Raw genomic sequence first — 8815 nt, forward strand, 5'->3', positions numbered from 1 at the left:
TGGATTACACCCTTCCCTCGCACATCCAGAGACCATACTCACAGATATTCTTATGCTCCCTGCTTCAGGAGGCTCTGATAGGGAGGCAAATGTGTGTGGGAGGAATCATACCCTTACAGAAGATGCCTTTTTCATTTGGGGGATAGAAGAGGCAGAGAATTAGTTGACAACCAGCCTAAAACAGATCAGGCCAGGTCTGAAGAAAAGAGCAAGGATGAGGTCATGGCAGGGCTGGGGAGCATGGTAGGCTCAGGAAAGCAGATTCTCTTGCCAGTTCCCAACCAGTGAGAAGGCTTAACTCTACCTTCCCAGGTCCAGCTGCTTCTCACCCCATGTTTTAGTTATTATTGGGGGAACAAATTATCCCCAAACTTAGCAGTTTGCAACAGCCATTTTATTAGGCACCTGAATTCTATGGATCGGGGATTTGGACAGGGCACAGGGTAAACAGGTGACCTGAGGGATGACTCGTTTCTATTCCATGATGCCTGAGGCCTCAACTGGGTCGAGGTAGAGACGCAGGGCAGATTTGACAGCTGGAGGCTGGAATCTTCTAGCGTCCATTCCCTTGCATGTCAAATGCCTTGCCTGGATAGACTCAAGATGGACTGACAACAGAGTGCCTACGTGTTGGCCTCCCCATGCATCTTGGTTTCCTTGGAACACGGCCTCAGGGTAGGAAGCAGTCTTCTGAGGAGGCCCAGTGCTTCAAGCATCAGTGCTCTCACACATCAGGCAGAAGCTGCCTCACCATTTATGCCTCAGCCTGGGAAGTCCAAAGCAACCTCCCCACCTGCTCTACTGATAAAGATGGTCACAAGCCCACCCAGATTAATGGGCACAGATGTCCCGGCAGGAGAAAAGTCAAGAAATTTGGAGGCTTGTGTCAAGGAGAAGGCGAGCTCAGAAGTATACATTAACAGACTCTTTGCAGAGGATCTTTCCTGTTTCCAGAAGAATCCAGGGAGAGAACCTCTCAGGTATAATACCGAACAAAAGAAGCCAGACACAAAAGAGTGCATTCCAGGACCTGAATAGACATTTCTCCAAAGACAACATCCAGATGGCCAGCAGACCTATGAAAAGATGCTCAACTCATCATCAGGGAAACACAAATCAAAACTACAATGATATATCACCTCACACCTGTCAAATAAAAAAACACAGGAAACAACATGTGTTGATAAGGATGTAAGAAAAGAGGAACGCTCTTGTGCTGTTGGTGGGAATGCAACCAGAAAGACCAGGACACCTGGGTGGTTCAGTTGGTTAAACGTCTGACTCTTGATTTCAGCTCAGGTCACAATCTCAGGGTCATGAGATCAAGCCCCGCATCGGGCTCCACACTCAGCTTGGAGTCTGCTTGAGATTCTCCCTTTCTCTCCCTCTCCCTCTGCCCCTCCCCCTGCTCATGCACTCTCTCCCTAAATAAATAAACAAAATCTTCAAAAAAGAAAATAGAATTGCCATATAATCCAGTAATTCCACTCCTGGGTATTTACCTGAAGAAAACAAAAACAGTAATCTGAAAACATATATGCATGCCTATGTTTATAGCAGCATTCGTCATAATAGCCAAAAATATGGGAGCAACTCAAGTGTCCATCTATAGATGAATGGATAAAGAAGACGTGGTCTAGGGGCGTCTGGCTGGCTCACTCAGTAGAGCATTCCACTCTTGATCTCAAGGTCATGAGTTCAAGTCCCACACTGGGCATAAAGCTTACTTTAAAAAAAAAAAAAAAAAGGAAGGAAGGAAGGAAGGAAAAAGATGTTGTATTCCACAATGGAATACAACTCGGTCACAAAAAAGAATCAAATCTTGCCATTTACAACAACATAAATGGACCTAGTGGGTGTTACGCTAAGTGACATAAGTCAGACAGAGAAAGACAAATACCATATGATTTCACCTCTACATGGAATCTGAAAAATCAAATAAACAAAACAACAACACCAAAATAGAAACAGACTCGGGAGCGCCTGGGTGGCGCAGTGGGTTAAGCCACTGCCTTTGGCTCGGATCATGATCTCAGGGTCTTGGGATGGAGTCCTGAGTCAGGCTCTCAGCTCAGCAGGGAGCCTGCTTGTCTCTCCCTCTCTCTCTGCCTGCCTCTCTGCCTACTTGTGATCTCTGTCTGTCAAATAAAGTATATATATATATATATATATATATTTTTTTTTTTTTTAAATAGAAACAGACTCATACATATGGAGAACAAATTGGTGGTTACCAGAGGGGAGGGAAGGTGGCTGAAATTGGTGAAGGGGGAGAGAACTAAGAGGTACAATTATAAAATAATTGTACCTTCCAATTATAAAATAAAGAAGTCACGAGGATGAAAAACATAGCATAAGAAATATAGTCCGTAATACTGTAATACCATTGTGGGGGGGCAGATGGTGACTCACTTATCGTGGTGAACATTTCACCATGTATATAATTGTTGAATCATGATACTATACCCCTGAAACTAGTAGGTCATACTTAAATTTAACATCTTTTTAAGAAGGTGCATCCTGTATGATTCTATGTATGCGACACTCAAGGACAAAACTAACTGATGGTCAGAACAGTGGTTGTCTGGGGGTGGGGTGCAAAGGGGTCCAAGGAAGGAAGCCTTCTGAACGCTGGTATGTTCTCTATCTTGATCTGAGTGGTGGTTACACAAATGTGTTCATACCTAAAAAACCATCAAGCTCTACACTTAAAACTCGTGCACCCGACACACTAGGTCAATAAAAAATCTTGAAAAGAATTATGAGGCAGGAGCACCTGCCCTCCATCCCTGTCCCCGCCAGCTTTAAGTGTTGTAGATAAGCAGTTTCTGGGGCGCCTGGGTGGCTCAGTGGGTTAGGCCTCTGCCTTTGGCTCAGGTCATGATCTCAGGATCATGCGGATCGAGCCCCGCATCGGGCTCTCTGCTCGGCGGGTGCCTGCTTCCCCCTCTCTCTCTGCCTGCCTCTTTGCCTACTTGTATCTCTCTCTCTCTCTCTCTCTCTCTCTGTCAAATCAATAAATAAAATCTTTAAAAAGAAAGGAAGGAAGGAAGGAATGGAGGGAGGGAGGGAGAGAGAGAGAGAGAAAGGAAGAAAGAAAGAAAGACCATTTCCCAGGCCTCCCCTTCCATCTGGGGGGTGGAGTCGGGGAGGCTCTCCCCAGGGGCCAGTCGGTTCCAGCCCCTGCTCTCACCCATCTGCCCCTACTTCCTTCCCAGTTTCAGGACCCCAAAGTCAGTGCTGGAAGGGCCAGGACCTTAGGGAGTTTATTTGCCCTCCTTTTATGGAAGAGGAAAGCAGGAGGCAGGAGGGTGGCCAGGCTTGGCATGTGCACTGACAGAGGCGGGCAGCCTAGGAGGACAGACCTCCCATAACTCCCAGCCCAGGGCGTCTCACCACCCCAGACACAGAACCCCGCTCCCTCCCCTCCCTGGGAAGCTGAGCTCTCTGTGACCCGTCAGCCAGCTGCAGATTAGTGAGGTCTTTGTACAGCCCTGCCCGCCCCCCTAGATGGGAGTTTCTGGAAAGCAGGAAGGTTTATTACTAGATATGATGCTGGGACACACCCAGCTGGGCAGGGCTCCAACGGGGTAGGGCAGACAGCCCCACTGGCCCCTCCTCGGGGGTTCTCCCGGATGACCAGGCCCTCAGCTCACCACTCCCAGAATTTCTAGGGCTTTGGGAACAAGAAGAGGAGATGCTTTTGCTTTCCACCAGGACTGCGGAGGCCAGAGCAGGTGCCGGCATCTTTAAGGACTGAAATGCAAGCCTCAACCCGGACAGTCAAGGCCTTTCCTGAGCTGACTCAGCCCTTCCCCAGCCCGTCTACCCACCCAGGCCCATTTCCGCGTGTTCCACAGTCAACTCCTGTTACCGGCTAAACTGTGTTCCCTGCCAAAATTCATACGTTGACGTCCTCATCTCTGTACTGCACATACAGATACCTATGTTTGGAGATAGGGTCTTTAAAGAGGTAACTAAGTTGAAAAAACAAGGTCCTATGGGTGGGCCCTGATCCAATAAGACCAATGTCATTATACAAAGAGTTTAGGACACAGACTCTCACAGAGGAAAGACCACGTGAAGACACAGGGAGAGGGCGCGACTGTCTGCAAGCCAAGGACAGAGGCCGGAAGGGAAACCGACCCGCCAGCTCCTTGATCTCAGACTTCCAGCCTCCAGAATGGCGAGACATTGCAGTTTAAGCCACCGCTGTAGTTTAACATTGTAGCCAACGTTGTAGTTTAAGACAAGTCGTATCTTGTCATGGCGCCCAAGCAGACCAAGTCCACGCTCACCGTCGTGAGTATCACATGCTCGCTGACGGCCTTTGCCCAGGCTGACCTCCCCACCGCCGCCGCCGGGGTGCGGTCCCTTCTCTCTTCCTCCCAGGCTCTGACCAACCACAGTTTCTGGGTCTGGCTACCTGCTCAGTGCATCTCCCTTCAAGATCCCCCTGAGTCAGCAAACTGCTCTGCCCAGTCCAGCTCTGTCCACATGTCGCCATTATAAACTCGATGACACCATCCTGGGAGTTATTGCCAGACTTTTACCCCGCGACCGGGGCTGTACCTGCCTTTTCGCCACATGCCCAGCATGAACAGATGGCCTGATAAAATGTCTGTTGGACTAAACTGAATGGAGGAATTTACTGAGGGCCGTAGCACAGCTCTGACGGGGTCTCTGCTGCAGGCCCCCTCTGCCCTGCTCACTGCTGCACAAACTCAAAGGAGGCCTCTAAGGTCAGTAGGAATTAGCACCACCTTAGAGATGTGCATGCTAAAACAAGAGATCTGGGGGCAGGGTGGGACAGGGTGGGGGTGGGAGCTGCAGTGTAACCCCCAGATACGGGTCATTAGTGAGGACAGCACAGGCTACCAGGGGCTGCCCACTGCAGACTTGAGAGGAGGGAAGACCCTTCCCACTTTCCAAGTACCCCAAAACTTGAGTCTGTTGTTCCTTCCTGAGTCAGACCAACCCTAACCTATATGTAAATCTGAAGGGGTGTGTGTGTGAGAGAGAAAGAGAGATGGTGGAGGGGGGGGGGGGTTGGGGGGTTGGGGAAGGTTCTGTGTGGATCCTGCGGTGAAAAGGACCCCAAACTCCAGTGCATGGGGAAGCAGGGATAGAGGCTTCTGCTACACTGGAGAAAAGAGCATCTGAAGCTCAGACAGGCCTGGGGCTGGACGTCTTTGCTGATTCAGTGAGCCAGCCAAGCGGACGTCTGGCTGGACCCGGTGCTGAGCCCAGAACACAGAAGGATCCCGTTTGGGGCCAGACTGTCAGGGGTTAACAAAAAAGGGCAGGTTGCTTCTTGAAAACAAAAGCCTGGGTCAATAGACCTGCAGTTGCAGTCTTTGATCGATGAGGGCAAAGGCTCCAGGGGCATACAGCTGCCAGCCAGTATCTCTGAATCGCCTAGAACAGAGCAATTCGGGAAATCCAGGCTGAGGCTGGAGAGGCCCTGTGGTCTGTCTGTCCCGAGGCCAACATCCTCAGAGCCCCGGGCTCCCTCTCCCCACCCAGAGGACCCCCGGGATCAGAATGGAAGAAACCCCAGGCGTCCTCCACCTCAGTTCTTAATCTGGGGTCCCTGGTTCACAATTCAGCCATCTGTGAACTTGGACTGAGGGGAAAAATGGTCACACGCCTATAACCGAAAATTAGCATTTTTTTCCTATTGTGAACCCAAGCATCAAACCACAGTAGAATCTGGAGTACCTAGGGCTTTGTCACTAAGAATAATGACAGGTTTTTTTTTCATAGCTCATTAGTCATGGCAGTATTCTTAAAACGTTGTTAATATTACCACCTCAAAATTGTAGTAGCGATTGGATCTCCCACCAGGTCTTGTTTTGTGTTACTAAATGAATATAGATACCACAAATTTGTTTTTTAATATTTTGATAGCTTTATTTCAGTATCATTAGTTTCCTTTGGGATCTTGTGTATTTTATTTTACCGGCCCACCAGAAGGGTCCATGGCACAAAAAGGGCTAAGAACTCCTACTTTTATTCCATACCCACCATAGATGGGAACCGGGGCCCAGAGCAGGCAGTGCTTTCCTGGATGGATGGATGGATGGATGGATGTGTGGATGGACAAATGATAAAAATATCATTGTAATAACAATAGTAATAACCCTCACTGCCTGCCCACCCTGAGCCAAGCACATTTTTATTTATTTATTTTAATTTATTTATTTGACAGACAGAAATCACAAGTAGGCAGAGAGAGGAAAGGAAGCAGGCTCCCCACTGAGCAGAGAGCCGGAGGCGGAGCTCAATCCCAGGACCCTGGGATCATGACCGGAGCCAAAGGCAGAGGCTTCAACCCACTGAGCCAACCAGGTGCCCCCAAGCACATTTTTAAAGTAATTTAAGCCTCGGGGCGCCTGGGTGACTCAGCTGATCAGAAGACTTGATTTTGCCTCAAGTCATGATGTCAGGGACATGAGATCAATCTCCACATTGGGTTCCACACTGGGTGGGGAACCTGCTTACGATTCTCTCTCTCCCTCTACTTCTGCCACTCCCCATGGCTCACATTCTCTCTCTCTCTCTCTCCCAAAATAAATAAATCTTTAAAAAAAAACTAAGCCTCATAACAGCCCTATCTGGAAGATGTTATGTCCCCAGTGCACAGATAAGAAAACTGAGGCATAAAGATGTGACTTACCCAAGGCCACTCCGTTAGCAAATGGAAGAGCCAGAGTTGAAACCGCGAGTCCACACTCTGAACCTCCCGGCTCTGTGACTACCAGGCCAGATAATCACGGTTTAGGGCTGAGCTCTGGAGTCAGAGACCAAGGTCTCAATTCCAGCTCTGCCCCTTGCAAACCTGCATGACTCTGGGCAACTCACTTCCACAAACATTTTTCTCATCCATAACATAAAGACAGTTACATCATCTCCATCACTGGGTCATCTGTGGACTCACAAGGCATGGAATGCACTTAGCACAGGGACTGGTGCACAGTAAGTGCTCAACAGCTCAGTCCTCATGGAGAAACTAAGTGCCCATTGGGACTGTGCTTTTGTTTTGGGGGCGAGGGGAAAGGTTGAGACGGCAAGCACGTCTGCGAACATGCCAGAGCTACGGTCTTCCTTCCAAAGAGCACAGTATGGAAGGGGAAACAGAACAACTTGATAGCAGAGAACGCTGACAGACACTGCCTCGGCCAGCGGGGCATGGCTAAAATGAACAAATGATAGGGGCACCTGGCTGGCAGCTCAGTCGGAGGGTCCTACTCTTGATTTCTGCTCAGACTGTGGGATCAGGCCCCTCATGGGGCTCCACGCCCAGCAGGGAGACTGCTTCCCTCTCACTCTCTCCCCTGTGTCTACTCCTCCCCTGCTCTCACTCTAATATAAAATCTTTTTTTAAAAATGACCAAATAATAGGTCATACTGAGAGCACACACCTTCGATAGAATGGGAATGGCCCTTGACTTCTCCAGCCCGAAAACCTAAAATCCCTTTCTAATCACAGAAAAACATCAGATACTCTCCCATTGAAGGACATGCTACAAATGATACCAGACCAGGTCCAGGTCACCAAACTACACCGTCAAGGTCATCAAATATAAGGAAGGTCTGAGAAACAGTGCCAAGGCTAGGGGAGCCTCCGGAGACGTGACAGCTACATGTTAATGGGGTGTCTGGGGTGGGATCCTGGAACAGAAAAGGGGATGCTTGGTAAAAGCTAAGGACTGTGAATGAAGTGTGGACTTGAATAAATAAGAATGCATCAATATTGCTTCGTTAGTTGTAGCAAATGTACACACGGATGTAAACTATTAAAATTAGGGCAAACTGGGTGTGGGCTTAGAGCAACGCTCTGTACTATTTCAGCAACATGTCTGTAAATCAGAATCTGTCCTAAAATAAAAAGAACTCTTTTGAAAAAAATGTTAGTGCTACATCTGGGCGGCGATGTTACAGGCAGATTTCTGAGTCTTACTTCTCCATGTTTTCTCGGTGGCCCACCAGGAACATTCTGCTTTTGCCATCAGAAGAAAATTCAGTAACCTTTGTTTCAAAAAAATGAATGAACGGGTGTTTGGCCCTTTGGAGACAGAGTGCTACATAAATAAAAGTATAATTAGAGTCGTTTCTCCGGCAGCGATTAAAACCCACTTTATCATTCTGTGCCCAGGAGGCTCTAGCCACGAGGGCCTGGCCCAGTGCCCTCTGCAGGGCAGGGTGGGTTCCTCTGAGCCCTGCCAGCACTTTTCTGTCTGTGATCAATCAGCGCTTACTGGCAGAGGAAGAGAAGGGGCCAGGCAGCTGGTGCAAAGGTCAAAGGTCTCGTCCCAGGTGAGCTGAAGCTTCTGGCTCAGTGAGACGCTAGAGGTAGAGCAGCTTCGGCCTGCTCTCGGCCATCGGCCAAGGAATGACTGCTCCATCAGACTGGCCTGTTTCCCTCCAGTCCCCTCAAGACAGGCAGTGACCATGGTAGATGGCTGGACCCCATTTGAGGACAGGACACTGGAAGGAGGAATTGCTAAGTGGGCAGCAACCCTTCAGAAGACTCCCCCCAACACGGGCCATACCACCCAGACCCCAAGGGCACCATGGGCAAAGGCCAGCTTGTTCTCAGGCTCAGCCCAATCCCCAAACACCAATTCCAGCTCCTGGATCACAGGAAATATGGGGCCACTCCCTCGGATCCACTCCTGTTCGGTTCCCAAAGGCTTCCTCCGTACTCTGGTATCCAGTTCATACACGGCCAGGCTCTTGGTGACAGCCTCAGGAGCACGGAATAGGGGAGGGATGGTGTTGAGACATTTCTAATGGTGATGAGAGAGGGACA

This window comes from Mustela nivalis (genome assembly GCF_964662115.1).
Source record: "Mustela nivalis genome assembly, chromosome: 9".
Lineage (NCBI taxonomy): Eukaryota > Metazoa > Chordata > Mammalia > Carnivora > Mustelidae > Mustela > Mustela nivalis.